An 18,926-nucleotide genomic window follows, 5' to 3' on the forward strand; every position below is an offset into this window, starting at 1 on the left:
TTCTACTTTTTGTGTGTATGCATGTGTGTTTCCATCATGATGCTTTTATCTGCTTTATCTGCCTTATGTGTTACTAATGTCCCGAGAGCTCTTTGAAGCAAAGTATGTCATTGACTAGGATAAAGAGTCAACTTTTATTTGTTTAATAGCCATAAAATTTCCACCAAACTCCATGCAGTTCAAAGTATCTTAGAGTGTTGGCCTATATCTTCACATGTAGGACTTTATTCAAACCCATACAAGATCGCCTTTCAGAGTTCCCACAAATTTGTTCTTTTGTTCTCTCAGAGAGGGTAGTAAATTTGTTTCCATTTGGCATCAACCATTGGATAATTTTAAATGTCTCTTGCCCATGAAGGAAGAGTATTTGGGGATGTTGATTTAATTATGTCTATATTCATTCACTAAGTTGGGTAATTAAATCCCCTGTCCAGGGCAGTCATTACCTTTTATTCCTCTGCCCTGTTATCTGCATGCTTTGACCTCCCCCCAGCAGTATCAACTGAGCCCTACCTGGCTCTGTTTAACTCTGATTCCCACTTTTCAGACTTTCACCAGCTAACATTAAGCTTTTACAAATACGAGTTAGTCCTTGGATATTTATATTCTTATGTAATGTGTGTATATGACTGCATCCTATACAAGATAAATATTTACTTCTTATTTTAATTAATGTTCTCCCAATTACTCCAGTGCTATCCTGAGTATAAATTGAGAGAATTCCTATGAACAGCTTTGATGCCTGAACTATATTTGGAAAGAGCTGGAGAGTGGGGCTTCTGTCTCTTTTTTTATTGCAGGTTCTGCCTCTGCTGTCTTCCACCCATAGATGCTTCTCCCCCAGTTCCAATGGCATCTGCAGAATAATTGCTCAGGAAATGTTTTCTAATGGGTTTCTGGGAGCTTACTTTATTCTTTGAATATAAAAATAATCCTCTGTACATAATACTGGCTATAGAGATGCAACAGAAAATCTGTGAGATGGACAGACTGGAGGTAATCATCATGATTTATGAATGTGACAGTCTCCTAACTTTTGATCACATACTCAGTGAAACGTTTTCGAGCAGGCACCCCAGTATTTTGTGATTGGTTGAAAATATCTGTCAACCAACCTCGAAAACTAAAGGGGTAACCAAATACATTGTTTATTATTATTAACAGTAATAGAAGTCCCAGTTTTCTCTAAGTTTCAGCCAAGAGATATGAATAGGGATAGGCATCATGATAAATTACTCATTTGAACGAGAAACTAAAGAAATTTTTAAGACTAACTTTCCCTCAACCTAACCTACTTTGAAACGCAACTTAAAACTGAGCCTATTCAGTCAATACAAGATATTACTGAGTGTCTGCTTGGCCATTTGTCACTATTCTTAGCACTGAGAATACAGCAAAGAACAAATAAATACAGTATCTGTCCTTAGGCAAATCATCCAGTTAGTATGGGAGCAGCAGAGTGGAGCAAGCAAAATGCATTTTGTAATTTCCAAATATGTGTATTTAACACCGCCACTATCAGAATATAAATTTTACTGATATTTAATATGCAGATTAACATTGGCGCCAGCTCCAGTCCATGAGTTAGGAGGTGATCTGCCAGGAGTTGTATTTACAGTGTCCTGAAGGCATCATCAGACACTGAGGAAGTGGACTATTGAGCGATTTTTATATTGTGCATATGCTTCAGAGTGAGCCAAAAATGTATGTGATGATGCATCGTTGTGGTTAATGCCAGCAATGCAAAGAACAGAAAATGTGTCCCTATCAGGCCCCCATACACAAAACCGTAACAGAATCCTAGGCCGCAGTTAGATCATTGTGACCAGACTGATTATAACGTGGTCATTAAAACCTTGAGTAGCTGTCTGTTGTTAACAGGATAAAGTCTATACTCCCTGGCCTGGCGTAAAGGAAACTTTGTCCTCTGGCCTTATCCTGCTTTCTAGTTTGCTAGCTACTTTTTTACACTTGCACATGGCTTAAATGTCTTCCTCACCCTGTTTACCTGATGGTTTCCAACTTGTCCTTCAAACCTCTGCTGAAAGATTGTCTCCTCTGTGAAGTGATCCTGAGCATTTCCAGACAGTTACTCACACGGTGCTCTGACCTTCAGTGATATCTCCACCTAGATGCCTGTCAACCTTCCAATCAGTGTATTTCAGTGATCTTTTCTCTTCTCTTGTGAGCTGGTGGCACCACCCTCTTCACATGAAACAAAAGTAGTTTTGCTTTGGGCGGCATTGTGGATACAGCCTGACTTTCTCTTTCTTTCTCTCTTTCTTTCTTTCTTTCTTTCTTTCTTTCTTTCTTTCTTTCTTTCTTTTCAAGTTTATTTATTTATTTTGAGAAAGGGAGAGAGCACACAGGTGAGAGTGGGGGAGGGGCAGAGAGAGAATCCCAAGCAGGCCCCTCACCTGGCAGCACAGAGCCCCACGCAGGGGCTCGAGCTCATGAACTGTGAGATCATGACCTGAGCCGAAACCAAGAGGTGGATGCTTAAGGCTGAGCCACCCAGACTCCTCTGGATATATCCTGATTTTCAAGAGTTAAAAGGTCTTTTTACCCCAGTGTGTCTACCCCACAGCTGTCACTTGGCTGAAATTCACTGAGCAGATATCCAAGCCCTCAGTTTACAAACAATGGATAAAGAAGATGTGGTGTATATATATACAATGGAGTATTACTCGGCAATAAAAAGAATGAAATCTTGCCATTTGCAACTACATGGATGGAACTGGAGGGTATTATGCTAAGTGAAATTAGTCAGTCAGAGAAAGACAAATATCATATGACTTCACTCATATGAGGACTTTAAAAGACAAAACAGATGAACATAGAGAAGGGAAACAAAAATAATATATAAATGGGGAGGGGGACAAAGCATAAGAGACTCAAATATGGAGAACAAACAGAAGGTCACTGGAGGGGGTGTGGGAGGGGGGATGGGCTAAATGGGTAAGGAGCATTAGGAACCTACTCCTGAAATCATTGTTGCACTGTATGCTAATTAGTATATAAATTAAAAAAATAAAATAAGATAAAAAACAAATAATGTAGAAGCTTCTAATGGATGCGGTGTGACCCAGGCGCTAAGGGAGGGTTGGTGTCAGTCAGCCTGGGAACAATCCTAGCTCTACCGCACACTACTCCATAATTATGTTACTTAATTGCTGTGTGCCTCAGTTTCCCTTTCTGTAAAATGAAGATAACAGACACACCTATCATACAGTGTTTTTACGTGGTAGGAGGAATATATTAAAGGCAAAGCTCTTAGAACATTCAAGAAATGTAACTACTATTGTGTTGTTACAATGCAGAGTCTATGCAAGTGTACCTAAGTATACTTAGCCTTCAGTCACAGTACAAGGGATATGGCATTTATGTCATTATGTTCTTGCTTGTTTTGAATAAGGACAGAGAGAAGTGTCAACCATAGGAAGAAGAGTAAAGAAATGTGAGACTGGGACACCAAAAACACTATTGCCCCCATTTTCCTGTTGTACCAGTGGGAAGTTTAGCTAAAACACTGCTTTTCATGTAACTTTTGTGGTCACGATTCTTGTTTTATCCTACAGAAGTGGTTCACTTTGCTCTTGTCTTCCTGAGAAATGTAGTGGACACATCCCTGCTCAATTAAAGCCCCCCCCCCACTTTTGTTTGATCATTTTGCGTATTTAATAAAGCTAGAATGCTTGCTGCTTCATTAGGAGCCTGGTATATGCTGTGGGAATTGTAAGCCTTTACCATCTCAGTGGCTCATCTCAATAATTGGTTGGAAAAGTGATTTCCAACAGCTCATGCTTTCTGGAGCCACGACTGAGCATTTCATCTCACCACAGGCCTCTTCGGCAACCTGTGATGTGTTATTGCTCTCTTTTGTCTGACTATATGAATCCTTTAATGTCGCCGGCAAGGTATCTGAAATCCATCATTTCTGTTGGAGATGGGCGTTGTGGTTCGTGCGTCCTTAACAGTTGTTTTGACACCATGTGGTAAAATTGGATATGGACTGTTGAGTAAGGGACAAAGTGAATTTGCAATAGTTGTCTAGAGTTAAAGACTGTAATTGATTTACGTTGAATTCATCTGTATTCAATGGCAGCGCTTTTCAGCTTCTGCCGTGTAATACTACTAATAGATGCACATGTTGTTTCTCTCCTCTAGACTGTAAGCTCCCTGTAGGCAGGCCTGGTCCTTGATCATCCTTATGCTTGAACACAAAACAGTTTCGGCGTATATTACTCCTCCATAAATGTCTGATGGTGGACATGAGTGAGAATCTAAGCATGGTGTTGGATGGTAGTTAGTGTTGTTACCTTGGGAAATTTTCATAAAGTTTGATTATGCAAATTGGCAAACATGTACAAAAGGAAAGAGAATGGGTAATGAACTCCTATATACCCATCATCCAGCTTCAGCAGCCGTCACTGGCTAATCTTGTTTTATCTGTACCCCTGGCATTCCTTTCTCCCATCAGACTATTTTGCAGAAAACATACAGGAAAGATTTTGACACTTATGTGCAGATAATTTAGTAAATTAAATAAATACACAGCTTATTTTGCATTGTCAGCTTTCCAGAGATATTTCCTAAGAGCAAGCTGTGCGTTGGCATTTTAATGCCGCTGATTCAAAGAGTCACTGTCCCTCTCTATTTGGTCCCTGTTTGACCACACAGAACCAGTCTTTTCTAAGGTTTCTCAAGATTCTCATGGTTGAATAGCTAGCGGAACTAAACTACCAGCAAGGTGTAATTTCAGTGTCAGAGCCTGGAAGCTTGTTCAGTTGTTCATTCCTTCATTCTCTGAGCATGAAATTCCTGTCGTCTATAGGGTGCTTGATAAAGATTGTTGATTTGTAATTATTCTATGCCCAGGGCTGTCCTGGGTGCTCAGATTAAAAAGCAAACTTAGCTCTTTTTGAAACTCTGTAGCTAGAAGCATTAGGATCTTTTAGATTCTAGCAAGAGAACCTTGAAGGAAAAACTGAAAGGAGGGGAAAGAGATAAAGACTAGAGCATAGAAAAGGGAACAGGATGAACAAGCTAGGTGTAGTTGAAAGGAGGCTCCCGAAGGATTCCCTCTGCTGTTCCTTAAGGATGAGGCCTCTTCCTCCAGGCCTGTGCTGCTCAGTTCTGGGACACAGGCAGTCATGGCTAAGAAGCACAGGTGGCCAGTGGCTGCTTTGGGGGCTGTGACAGTCTGTGACAAGGGCCAGCCATGGCCCACAGGACCTGTACCCCAATCCTAGCCCACAGCAAGTGCCTTTATACTACAGTGGAGCTCAGCTCAGCCTGTGGAGCCTGAACATAAAGGTTGCCCGCCCTTCCTTCCTTCCTTCCTTCCTTCCTTCCTTCCTTCCTTCCCTCCTCCCTTCCTCCCTTCCTCCCTTCCTCCCTTTCTTCCTTCAAGAGAAAGAGAGCAAGAGTGCAAACATGAGCGGGCGAGAGGGGCAGAGAGAGAGAGAGAGAGAGAGAGAATCTTAAGCAGGCTCTACACTGAGCATGGAGCCCAAAGAGGGGCTCGATCTCCCAACCTTGAGATCATGACCTGAGCCAAAATTAAGAGTCAGCCGATTAACCGACTGAGCCACCCAGGCGCCCCAGGGGTTGCTCTTTCATAGAGTGAATGTCACTACCGTTCAGTAGCATCTTGTTTCTCTTTGCAATTTTCACCATGACTTCAGATAAATTTTGTAAAATGTCACATTTGAAATTTGAATATGTGATACTGTTGCCAACTCACTGTGTCTTTTGCACAAGCCCGGTAAGACGAGCAGGCGGCTGTCACTTTTCCCACCTCCATTTCTCTTTCCTTCTCCATCGGTATTTAGCTCCTCTTTTCTGGTTCTTGGTTTCCTTTCCCTGACTCTCGCTTTTCTTTTGTTGTTCCTTCCCCGCATTGAACTTGCTCCCACATTGAATTTTGTTCTTTTCTCTTCCTGTCCCTCTTTGTGTTTTCTCCTGGCTTTTTCGTTGGGTGACTCTTTGAAAGCATTACGGGGATGGAGCATTTATGCATGTCAGAAAATGTCTGAGAACTTCAGCATCGCCTGTCATATATTTGCATTGGAAGGAGAGCTTAAATTGTTGCTTGGCTCTTAGGGCCCTAATAGGTACCTGACCATAAATTCCCTTGTTCATTCAGTGTTGGCTGAGTGTCTCCTATGTCCCCAGCACTGGAGATTCATATGGGCGTGAAGGAAACACAGCCCCTACCCTTACAGGGCTTACACCTACTGTGTCTGATGGTGAAACATAATGCCCCTAAAAGATACCATTCACTGTAAAATTTAAATTGAATGATCATACTAGAGGTATGCAATTTTAAGGATATTATTTACTTAAGTTACTGTATCATTCCATCAACAAGTTTCATGGGTAATTTTTATGGGCCAAAAGCTGATAGATTCTGAAATGAGATTCAGCCTGAAGCCAGTCAGGATGAAATGATAACCCTGAGCATCTGACGATGAAAATAAAATGAAATAAGCACTACAGAGAGTTCAGCATTTTCTCATCCACGCACTAAATGTCAAGGGATATTTTCAGGAATATGGCTCTCTGTGCTACTCGAGCGGAGTATTAATATCTGACCATGGTTTTTAAAAATCTGTCAATACTGCAACCTTAATAATATAGTTAAATGAAAGACAGCATGTGGCGGTGCCTCATCATGACCACTGACGTGTCAGGAGAGGTCTAAAAATTAAAGACCTCATAGGAATACAAGAAATAAAATGACTGTGTACATTGAGGCACTTTTAACTAGTTAACTGGTAATTGAAGTAGCTAATTGCTAAACGGGTGAGTTGTCCTTGTTCAGCCCATTCTGTTACCGTGACAACGGAACCCTTCATCTTCCTTGATATACGTTGAATTCTCAGTACTTATAATGTACGCATTTGATTTTCTCATGAGTTAACCGATAAGCATGCAGTATCTTGCTAACCTAATTAAGAAACTGATGCCATGTAAAAGTGCCTAGAATACAGTGAAAAAGAAAAGGCAGATTGTTGGAAATCGATTCATGTCAAAATTGAGAAATGCCATAACTTGGTTTTGGCAACCATGAATCGTACAAAATTGAGCTGGTTTTATCTTCTATCTTCTCTTCCAGTTCCTGTAACTTTTCCCCACCTTCCCTGTAGATTCACTGTGTTAATTATTGTGTTCCAGGACCTATGCAGGTAGGAAAGTTACAAAGATGAAAAAGAATGCCCCTGTTTCTCATGAGTCGACAGTGGGGAAGCATCAGCTCCATTACTGTCTTGGATTATTGATGTTTAAACACATGTGCTGCATGCGCTGCAGAGCAGCAACCTCTGCCTCTCCTCCCTGGCCCCTAGGAGTGACTATGTTGGTGGTGAATAGAAGTTTCCCAATGAGATTACATGGTATCCCAGTGGGAAGATTCTCCAGGACTCCTGGAAACATCCCTCTGCTTTCTGTTTTGTTGGAAGGGAAGATGGGGCAGCCAGTCATTACTGGTACATGTCCAAGTCCTAACCCCGCTGCCTGTGAATGTGGCCGTATTTGGAAGTAGAGTCTTTGCAGATAATTGAAGTAAGGACTTTGAGGTGAGATCATCGTGGATGTAGGGTGGCCTCTAAGTCCAATAGAATGTTCTTATGAGAGAGAGAGAAAGAGAAAACATAGAAACATCCAGAGAGAAGAAGGTCATGTGAAGACAGAGCCAGAGACTGAAGTTAATGCAGCGCCCAGCCAATGAATGCCAAGGGATGCCATCCGCCGGAGGAAGCCAGGACAGAGGTACAGAACAAATTGCCCCTCACAGCCCCCAACGGAAACCACCCCTGCCGACGTCTTGACTTGGGAATTTAGCCTCTGGATCTGCAAGAGAATACACTTCTGTTGTTTTAAGCCTCCAAGTTTGTGATAATATGTTGCACAGGCCAATTAGAAAAACTAATAAAGAAAATTGAAATCATCTACAATGGAAGTTCTCCATTTAGCCACGACATAGAACTGGCACATTCCTCTCAAGGCAATTTTAATAAAAGAGCAAAGGTTTTCGTGAGGCTGACATTCCTTGAACCGTCCCAGGGGCCTTCAGAAGAAAGAGGAATTTAATTTATGTCTCCATGCCGGTTGAAAATAGTGTGGCAATGGGTGAGGCTGGTCATCACACAAAAGTGCCACACTCCTGTTTACAAGTGTTAGGGTCTCTCAAGACCAAAGATACACAAGTATCTAAGATGACACTGTATTCAGAGAGAAACAGGAAATACAAATTGTACTCCGAACTCCCCATTCCCACCTCAGACTTGGAAAAGAGTTTGAAGTGTGTTCATGGTGCATGCAAGAGATGACAGAAGTTTCCGCTCCTGTGAGGGTGGGCCCCTGAGTCTCTCACTGGACTAGGTGGCTTATGTTGGAAGTGAAATGAGTCCTGTGTCCCGCTCAGCCTCTAATTTGCACCTCTGAACCTGGGGTTTAACTTGGCAGGACTTTGTTGCTTTGTCAATAAAATGGGGATAATAATGCCCACCGCAGGAAATATTGCTCACTGGCCTACTTCACAGGAGGGGAAAGCAGCTGTATTTCTTTCTTCTCCACGGTTGACTTGTTTTTCTCTAATACGACCTGTAAATCTTGAAGCGGATCTTTTTTCCTCTTACTTTTAATGGGTTTGAGACTGTGCCAAATTGTGGTGAGCTCATAGCAAATGCCCTGGGTCTTTGGCATACCTCTGTATGTCCTGTGCGTCATGTACTATTTTTAGTGTTGATGGCTAACATTTGGGGAGCATGGCTTCATCTTAGGCACTATGCTAAGTATTTAATGTTTATTTTTTATTTTCTATCTTACAGCAACCCTGTGGGGAGGGGGGAGTGATGCACTCATTGTCCTCTCTACTCGGCGGGGGAGGGGGGGGGACAGGCTTTGAGCGGTTCTGTCATTAACTCTAGATCCCACCCCCATGAAAGGAATGAAGTTGCTGGCCTGCCCTTGGGCTCAAACCTGCTGGGTGGTTCCAGAGCCCAAGGTTGAGCCACAGAAAACAGATTATTATTATAATGCCTACGACTTTTTTTTTTTTTTTTTTGAATTTTATTTTGAGAAAGAGATAGAGAGCAAGCAGGGGAGGGGCAGAGAGACGGGGAGACAGAATCCCAGGCAGGCTCTGCACTGTCATCACAGAGTCCAGTGCGTGGCTCGAACTCACAAATATAAGACCAAGACCTGAACTGAAGTGGAGAGTCAGATGTTTAACTGACTGAACCACCCAGGTGCCCCTACGACTTGCTTTTTAAAAGTGGCCTATCACTGCTATCTTTTTACCTTGATTTTTCTCCTCTATTAATTATTTCTACTGTGATTTTCCATGTATATCTTTCAGCTCCTTCATGAATTCTGAAGGACAACATGTAAGACTAACACAGGTGATATAAAGATTACTTGAGGATAATATAGAGAAACTCTAACCCAGCGTCTGACCCATGAAAGGCACAGAATAAACCCTATCCTTTTGGTTTTCCATTTGGTGCCACCCCCTCCCCCCAACTCCTGTTCAGTTTCTTCTTCATGTCTCAGGCAACATGATAAACTGATTGCAAATCATGTGGCAGAAACAATAATAATAATGATACATTGTGTGTGAGTCTGTAATTAGATGTTCTAAAATGAATCAAATCTACATTTAACACTGTTTCTGTATTTTGTCTCTCCTACAATTTAATTATCTAAATATAAAATATATATATAGAAGTCCCTTCTAAAGACCTTGCAAAGAATTTTTTTTTTTTTTTTTTTTTTTTTGGAGGATGGGTGAAGGGGTTTTCTCTTTGGCAATGTTAATGTTTCTCTTCCATCGTTAGGCCTGCTTCCTATCTGTAAAATGGGGTTGATAATAATTACTCCACAGGGTTGTCATTACAGTCTAGCGATAAGAACATATGCTAATAGCCCCATGCTTGGCACTTGCAAACAGTACAGTTTTATAAACAACGTGGATAAATCTTACTTGCCTCTTTCCTCTTCTTCCCTGAGAGGGTCTCCTGCCCTCCTCCTCCTCCTCCTCCTCTTCAACAATTAAATGAGGCAACTAAACAAACAATTAAAAAGAATTAATTGGTTTTTAATTCAAATGTGTTCATAAGCAGAAGGAAGAGGCTTTTCTCCAGGACTGTTAGCAGTTTTTTGAGACGAGAAATGAAAAGCTAAAAGTTGGGAAGAAAAGATACTAAAAGAAAGATACTTGTAAGAATCAGAGATCTTGCCTTTTAGGTTGTACTAAAATGTGCCACACTTAGTTTGAGGTTTACATACTAATTACTTAGTCTAATAATTGGTTGTCATAAAATGAATTATTAATTGGGAGTTTAAAAATGTGCGCTGTTCCTAAGTACATCTCTGCCAATGTAGGTAATTGCTTAGACCTGGCATTAGATCCTAAGGCACATGCAAATTATCAGGAGTAGTTTCTAAAGGGAGGACTTGAGGTCCTCGAGTAGTGACTGAGACTGTAGCACCCTTCCCTGGTAGGCAGCTTTGTCACAGAGTTGCAGCCACTTGTCTGTGACTGGGGACTCCTTACAGTTAATTCCTCGCGAATATTTAGTTACCTGGCTAGGATTCAGTTACTTGTTGGTCTCGACCTTAACATAACCTTGCCTGTGTTACTAAATAGCCTCTTGCGGTGAATTTTGGGGGATGGTTCATACAAACGGGTGGATTGTATCACAAGTAAATTTATAAATATTCAGCCTGAGAGGAGAGGTCATATTTCTGTGTCATAGATCATGTGTTCATTCTCTAGAAGGATGTACACACTGTTCTTATTTCAGTAAGTAGTTTGTGAAACACTTCTATGCCATTGGGATAATCCATTCAAATTCTAGCGTCTGTGATCAAATGCTAAAAATTTGGGCAAACGCAGATTTGGGCAAAGCACCACTCTAAGTTTGCATACTCTGAAAACTGTCTTCTCTGAAAGTTGGCAGCAACTTCAAGGCAAAAGTTCTAATCATTTGAGCCCTTGTCACATGGAGGAGGGAGCAAAATAGGAAGAACTACCCCCTTCCTGCACTTGGTAAAAGAACAGCTTTAAAAAAATACCAACGTAAAAGCTTTTTTCTACAACTTAGATCTTGCTTTTGATAACCACCAAGAAGTGAAAGAAGGAAGAAACAGGACACTAATTACAATAAAAATTTTTAGCTTTCTCAAGAAAGAGAAGATGCTTTAGAAAAAAACTTAATATTGTGGCACAAAAATTAATGTTCCTGCAGGCAGGCTCGCTCGAGCTCCACAAAGAAATTCATAGGGCATCAGAATGTTGGGAAGTAACCAGCCACTTACGAAGGAGAATGCAGATCTATTTGTGATACACATTTTTTTCTTCTTGCAATATAATTTTTTGATTGTTTCATTTCCTTCAGTTGTGTCTTCTGGGAAAGCTGGGAGAGAAAGGAATTGAGATTTAGAGAGAGAAAAGAAAGAATACTGAACTAGAAAACACACTGAAAATTAAATCACTTGCAAGTAATATATATGTGTGCATATATATATATATAAAATAAGTCAACAGATACTGATGGTATACCTATAGTATGCACAGCGTGATGGGACACATAGATAGTTTGCAAACTCTAAGCTTTGCATTTAAAAATTATATGCAAGCTAATAAACTGTTGACTCAAACAGATACTGAAATAGTTGCCAGAAAATATCTATTTGAATATTAAATGTCAATGACAAGAAAAAAAGAAAAAAAAATGGTAATTTGACCAACACTGACTAGTAGCCATTGTTCATAGGATTATCTCACCAATACTGCCTAATAGTATTCATAGGATTACTTCTCTTTATTAACAGATTTTATCTGTGCTAAGTAATTTTATTTTTTAAATTAATTTATTTATTTGGAGAGAGAGAAAGACACAGCGAGCAGGGGAGGGGCAGAGAGAGAGGGAGAGGGAGAATGCCAAGCAGGCCCCAGGCTGTTAGTGCAGAGCCCAATGTGGGGCTCGATCTCACAAACCATGAGATCATGACCAGAGCCAAGATCAAGAGTCAGATACTTAACCATCTGAGCCACGCAGGTGCCCCTACGGGCTAAGTAATTTTAAATAACTATATAGTGCATTAAAAATTCAAGGGCATCATGGTGGTTTGCTCATTCATAGTGATACCTTCCGTACCCAGTTGGGAAGTGTTGATTTACCCCATGAGTCACATATTGTTATCAAGACTATTTTGCAAAACAAAAACCCAGAGAATATAAGTGAAAGTCACACATCTAAGAAGTGGTGAACAGTGTCTTTAGATTACAGACCACATGGGCTTTCCATCAAACAATGTCGCCTGCAGTACAGTTACACAGTAGTTCCTATTTTGATAATGGACTGAAAATTTGAGAAAGTTATTACATAGCACTATCCCCCAGCTGCATTAGGTAACAAACAGCCTGGGATATGTACCCCAATTCTTGCCCCTGTGTTAGCAGTCTGTCAAACCTTAATCATGTTATCTTTAGAGGCCTCACTTTCCCTGTTTATAAAATAAGGAATAATAAAACCTTCCATCTCTCAGGGATGAGTGTTATAAGGATACATTAGATCACTTATGAGAGAAGCTTGATATTCTTTAGAAGAAAAGTACATGGTGAAGTAACATTTTTCACCATAATCATCCAATATGTCATAAAAACCAATGCTGGGGATGTAATTAAGTATGTGGCTTTGACAGAGGAGTTGAAAGGAATGAAAAACTGATGAAAATAAAAATAGTTATCTTGGTGACTGGAATGGTTATTACCTTATAAGGGCATTTCTGAGCCCTTCGTTCACTAAGACAGTTCTTTATTAAAAACCTGATGAGTATCTGTAGCTCCATTAATTGCGTTGCAAGCTAAAATCCAGACTAATCTGGGAGTCAGATTTGTAACATAAATATCAGTGTTCTGTTCTTATTAAATTGCTATGTCAGGACCCTACAACAAATGAAATATTTGGAAAAGGTCAGGAATGGATCAGTGAAAATGATTCAAGAACAAGGAGGCAGAAGATTCTTCGGGGAAGGTTGGAAAGAGAGAATAAAATAGAAGACAAGGCTGAAGGATGAGAGAGAGATAGGAGAGGAGGATGGTGACGGGAGGACAGAATGAAAAGTAATTGTTTTAAATTATGACCAGAGGATTATAGCTAGTGCCCAGGGGAGAGTCTGATGCATGTGAAGGTTGTAAGCTAACTGGAAAGTACTATTGATTGAATTCATGAAATCTCTTTTTTTCCCCCTGGATATATATTTAATAATAGGCCACCTTTCCATCTCAGCAAATTGCTAGAGGCTGTGCATAAGAGGATACATAGTTATGCCCTAAGATAATTAAATTTGGAGACAGAGCTCTTCAGTATGTGGACTCTGTCACTAGAAGAGCTGTGGTGTTTCAGGACCCCAGTCAAATACTATTTGGCATTAATTAATGAAAGATGTATGTTCCATTTTCAAGAAAAAAATAACACAGTTACTCTTTCTCATAGCTACAGAATTCTGACTATTTTAGCAATGGCTCCAGACAATTCCACCTATAATAAGCACCATTATAGAAAGATATTGGAAGTTATGGGATTGTTTATATGGTATCACCTTATGAAACAGCTTTGTCCATCAAATGGCAAAGAGTATTGGATGCCTTCTTTGAAAATCATCAAAAGTTTCTAAAAAGTAGTAATTATATAATCTCTGAATATTTCCATATAATTAATAGGCTTTAAATGCACCAGTAGAGTTAGGGTAAACAAATAATTTGGCATGGACTAGAGTATTACATAAGCATAGTTACTCAGGGTACATTATATGCCTAATAACTGCTTGAATTGCTTAAGGCATGTAAAGCAGCCTTTAATCTTGTTTTTGTCATTTTTGATAAGTTGGCATGGAAAAAACATAGAAGCTTTTTGTTTGTCTGAAGAAAAAGATTAGGTCAGGCCGAATCGTGACTCATATCTCTTAGTGAGGTTTCTGCTTCTCCTCTCACCTCTGGTTTTGTTTTTCCAGCAAGTTCCACAGCATCCTTACTTAGATGCCTTGGTACATTCTGGAAACAGTGTGCCGTTTCATCCACTGACACTACGCTGACTTTTTGATGTCACCTTTGTTTGAAATGCTCTTCCCCCAGCACTAGCTAAGTCTATTAAAATCCTACTCTTTAAGATCCAATTCAAAAAACCCATCTCCAGTTTCCTCCTCACCCCTAGTTTGGTTAAGACAGTTTCCTGCCTTGAGTGTATCCATAATGCCTAGCTCATGCCCTCTCCTGGCCTTATCAGAATCTGGCTGTTTATCGTTCTCCATCTTTTGGGTTTTTTTAAGCATTTTTTAAAAAGTTTATTTATTTTTGAGAGAGACAGAGCACGAGTGGGGGAGGGGCAGAGAGAGCGAGAGACAGACAGACAGACAGACAGACAAAATCTGAAGCAGGCTCCAAGCTCTGATCTGTCAGCAAAGAGCCTGACATGGGGCTCAAGCTCAAGAACCATGAGATCATGACCTAAGCCAAAGTCAACTGCTTAACCGACTGAACCACCCAGGTGCCCTTGTTGTTCTGTGTTTTATCCTCAGTCTTCCTCCTTTTGATAAGGAGCATTTTGATGTCTTACTTATATTTGCCTTCTTTGCAAAGCCAGGAACATTGTATTGAACATAATTAGGTGCTCACTTCTCTCCTGTCTCCTCTATAACCACTGTATCTACAGTCCTGTTTTAACGTTTTATTTTTATTTTTCAGACAGGGAGAGACAGAGCCTGAATGGGGGAGGGTCAGACACAGAATCTGAAACAGGCTCCAGGCTCTGAGCTGTCAGCACAGAGCCCGACGCGGGGCTCGAACTCACGGACCGCGAGATCGTGACCTGAGCCGAAGTCGGACGCCTAACCGACTGAGCCACCCAGGCGCCCCTACAGTCCTGTTTTTTTATGCCTTTAAACTGGATGTCTTCTGGCTGTTCTCACTTTCATTATGATGGTCTGGGCTTCTTTTGGTGATTCATAGCTCAATTCTTACCCCAGCTACCTCAGTTGAGCCTGTTTGGATTCCTTGGCAGTCTTGCCCTGCTGCTAAGCTTTGGGAGCCCATCAAAACCCCACAGCTGCAATTTGGTCTCTCAGAGAACTTGTCCAACCATTGCCTTCTCCATTCTATTCCATCTTCCCATGTTTGCTTTGAGGTTCCTAGTTTCTAACTTGTTTCCACATGCTTAGGTTTGGCCTCACCAGCTGATTCCATCACGTCTTTGCTGCTGCTGGACAGCTCTCGGCTTTGTCTTCCATTTCAGTTCTGCCCAGCAACTGCTCTTGGCTCTACTTTGCCTGCATTTGTTTCAGCCCAAATGCAAGTCACCATCTAGCACTCCCCAGATCCTAGCAGGTCCCAGAAGTTGGCTGTCCTTCTTATAAGAAAGGGGATTATGGCCCCTTGGGGCGTAGGAAGTCAGCTTCTACATTGGCATCCAACACCCAGTATAATCTGCCCTCATCCTATCTGGGAAATCTTCTTTGCCACGTCCTGTCAAATAGGCCTCTTGTCTTAGCTGGGCTGTTCTTGATGACCCTTGAGGATGGCAGGCTCATTCCCCCTTGGGGTGGCTGCTTACACAACTAGAACACTCTCCTCCTTACTCTTACTTTTTCAGCAGTTCCATTAGGACTCAATTCAAGATCTGTTCTATGATTGTTTTTGTCCAGCAATTCAGGCCATCTGATTTTTCCCCCATTCTCACCCACACATTGCGTTTATGATTTGGGCCTTGACTGAATTGCCATCCTATGTTTGTTCCAGGAATGGGTATCTCATCTCACCAGCTGGTTTATAAAGTGCAGGAGGAGACGCACTGAACTTCTCGTTTGCCATTGTAGCTTCTTCATGATACTAGATGTTCTACATGCATTATCTAACTTAATCTACACAACTAGGGTTGCCAGGTAAAATATATGATACAAATATCAAATTCTGTAATATACTCAGTGACTATCCTAAATATTATTTGGCGTTTATCTGATATTCAAATGTAACTGAGCATCCTGTGTTTTAGTTTGCTAGATCTAGCAACCCTTTACACACATACCTAAAAGATCAGTATTTACCACATCCATTATTTTGTAAATGAGGAACACAAGGCTCAGTGACATTTAGTGATTTGCCCAGAGCTAGATTTCAGGTGAAATTGGTTGGCTACAAAGACATGTGTTCCTTAAGTGTTATTCGTAGCTTAATAAATGGAAAACAATATGATGGAGCATAAAATGACATGACACCCTTCAAGATAACCTAAGTTCCACTTTGTTTTAAAGGAATGAATTATATAAGCTCTGAATCATCTTCAGGTCTTCTGTTGCAAGGATAAAAGGCCTATTCAGTAGCTGGAAAATTCATTTCTCTAAATATTATTTTAACATTGGAATGAACCTCTTCTGAGCATAAAAGCAAAACCCAGGTCCAAAACTTAGCCACAATAGGTGCTGTAGAAAGCAGTGGAGATAAAATATATTGTATATGACAAGGCACCTTTTAAATACTCTTTAACAATTTTGTGTTTCACTTAATATATTTCCTGTAAATACTGGTTTCCTTATTGGACTGTTATTACAGTGAAATCACATTAGCGCTTTGCAGAATTTTTTTTTTAACCACCCATCTCCTACAATTACATTAAATTAAATTTAATTCTGGCTCCCTGTCTAAAAGAAAATACCTTTGCATTTAGTGGATCTAATTAGCATTACATAGACCTTTCCCATTCATGGAGACAACTTGGAATATTCCCTTTGAATAGAGAAACTCTTCTCTATTAACGAAGAACAGGGAAAAAGTCCAGGGAGCTTTACAAGATAGGCTTCTCCTTTCTTTGTCTTTCTTTCTTGCTGGGTGAAGGCAGGTATTGGGTGGAAAGCTTTGCTCTGGGCTGGTCTATGGAAACCAGAGTAAATGCAGGAAAATGGAGATCTGGAGCTTCTCAAACTAAGGTACTAATATGTTAGCTCAGATATGACCAAGCTAAGATAACATTCATCTGACACATAGCCTGCCTTTAGGATCTTTAACAAAACCACAGAGTGTAAATGATACATCTTTTCAGCCTTCTTGCCTCTTCGAGTCTTTCCCTCTTTTTGCCCACAGCTCTGATGATGACCTTTGGTTTGGAATGTTACTCAATTCACCCAATCCTATCTCTAAAGCTTCCAAAGGACCTCATGTACTGTTCAAACTCAGACCACGCCCCCACTGTCATTGTCATCAGCCTTATCTGAAGCCAATGTTCTGCCTAATTTGTCTAAAAAAATTTTTTAATGTTACTTATTTTTGAGAGAGACAGAGCACAGGACAGGGAGGGGCAGAGAGAAAGAGGGAGACACAGAATCTGAAGCAGGCTCCCGGCACCAAGCTGTCAGCACAGAGCCCGACATGGGGTTCCAACTCATGAACCACAAGATCATGACCCAAGCCGAAGTTGGACGTTTAACTGACTGAGCCACCCAGGTGCTCCAATTTGTCTAAAATTGTAATTAATCCCAGGCAGTTCATCATCTGAAGATTTTCCTTCCTTCCTTCCTTCCTTCCTTTCTTCCTTCCTTCCTTCCCTTCTTCCTTCCTTCCTTCCTTCCTTCCTTCCTTCCTTCCTTCCTTCCTTCTTTCCTTCCTTCCTTTCTTCTTTCCTTCTTTCACTAGTTGGAAGGAATTTTAGAACTGAGGTTACCTGACTCTACTTGCCTACAGAATGTGGTTTCAACAGCATACTGAAAACCAGACCATCAGTAGATGAAATATTTTAATTGAGACATTGAGGTTAGACAAAGTTCTTACCGATACTAGGCAAAGAAAAATGCATTTCTTATAATGATCACCCTCAGATAGAAAAGGGTTTGAATTCCAGCTCTGCTTGGTGCTATCTGGGTGGCCTCAGACAATTTTCATGAACTCTTTCTTTGATTCTCCCTTTCCTTGTCTAAAAAATTGTGATACAATACAGCTGCCTTTCTGTATTTCTGAGACTATTAGAGGAAATTATGTGGCTTGGTTAGTTTTAAATCTCCATAGATAATAGCTATCATTATTGTATTTATTATGTGTGATGCTTGGGATCAGAGGTACTGTTGCCCTCAGCAGCCATATGGCTATAGCTTCATCACCTCCCTCCCAGGACACAGCCACATTACTTTCACAACATTGTTCATCATAGTGGTGGTCCTTGGGTGACCCAATCTCTTTATGTTCAATCATTTTTAAAAATTATTTTAACTGCCGGGCGCCTGGGTGGCTCAGTCGGTTAAGCGTCCGACTCTTAAGTTTCAGCTCAGGTAATGGCTCATGGTTCGTAAGCTTGAGCCCTGAGTTAGACTCCAAGCTGACAGCACAGATCTTGCTTGGGATTTTCTCTCCCTCTCTCTCCCTCTCTCTCTCCCTCTCTTTCAAAATAAATAAATAAACTTTTTTAAAAAATTGGTTTAACTGGGATTCGTGGAATTTATTGATGTGGTTTTTATGGTACGGAAAGCTTCTTTTGCCCCTTGACATGTAACTAAGTCAGCTTCTGAAGGCTAAGCAATGCATTTGGGGCAGCTTTTTTGCCTTATCATTTTATCACCTGAATGTGCTTGTCTTAGTCTGCTCGGGCTGCTGTAACAGAGCCCCATGAACTGGGTGACTTATAAACAACAGGTATTTATTTCTCACAGTTTGGAGAAAAGAAATATGGGAATTCCAGGATCATGGTGCCTGCAGATTCAGTGTCTGGTGAGAGCTCACTTCCCCTTAGCCACCTTCTCACCGTAAACTCACAGGGCAAAAGGGCAAGGTGTCTCTCATGTCTCTTCCTGTTAAGTCACTAATCCTCTTCATGAGACTCTGCTCTCAGAACCTAATCTCCAACCAAAGTAAACATCAGCACGTGGGGGAAGCACGT

At 40.8% G+C, this 18,926-nt stretch overlaps 1 protein-coding gene across 5 annotated transcripts in view; it reads left to right on the forward strand.

Annotated features, from left to right (window-relative positions):
- Positions 1 to 18,926, forward strand: part of FAT3 (FAT atypical cadherin 3) — a 667,592-nt gene that overhangs the window by 346,189 nt on the left and 302,477 nt on the right. The window lies entirely within an intron of this gene.

Source organism: Acinonyx jubatus, chromosome D1 (genome assembly GCF_027475565.1).
Source record: "Acinonyx jubatus isolate Ajub_Pintada_27869175 chromosome D1, VMU_Ajub_asm_v1.0, whole genome shotgun sequence".
In the NCBI taxonomy this organism is placed as follows: Eukaryota; Metazoa; Chordata; class Mammalia; order Carnivora; family Felidae; genus Acinonyx; species Acinonyx jubatus.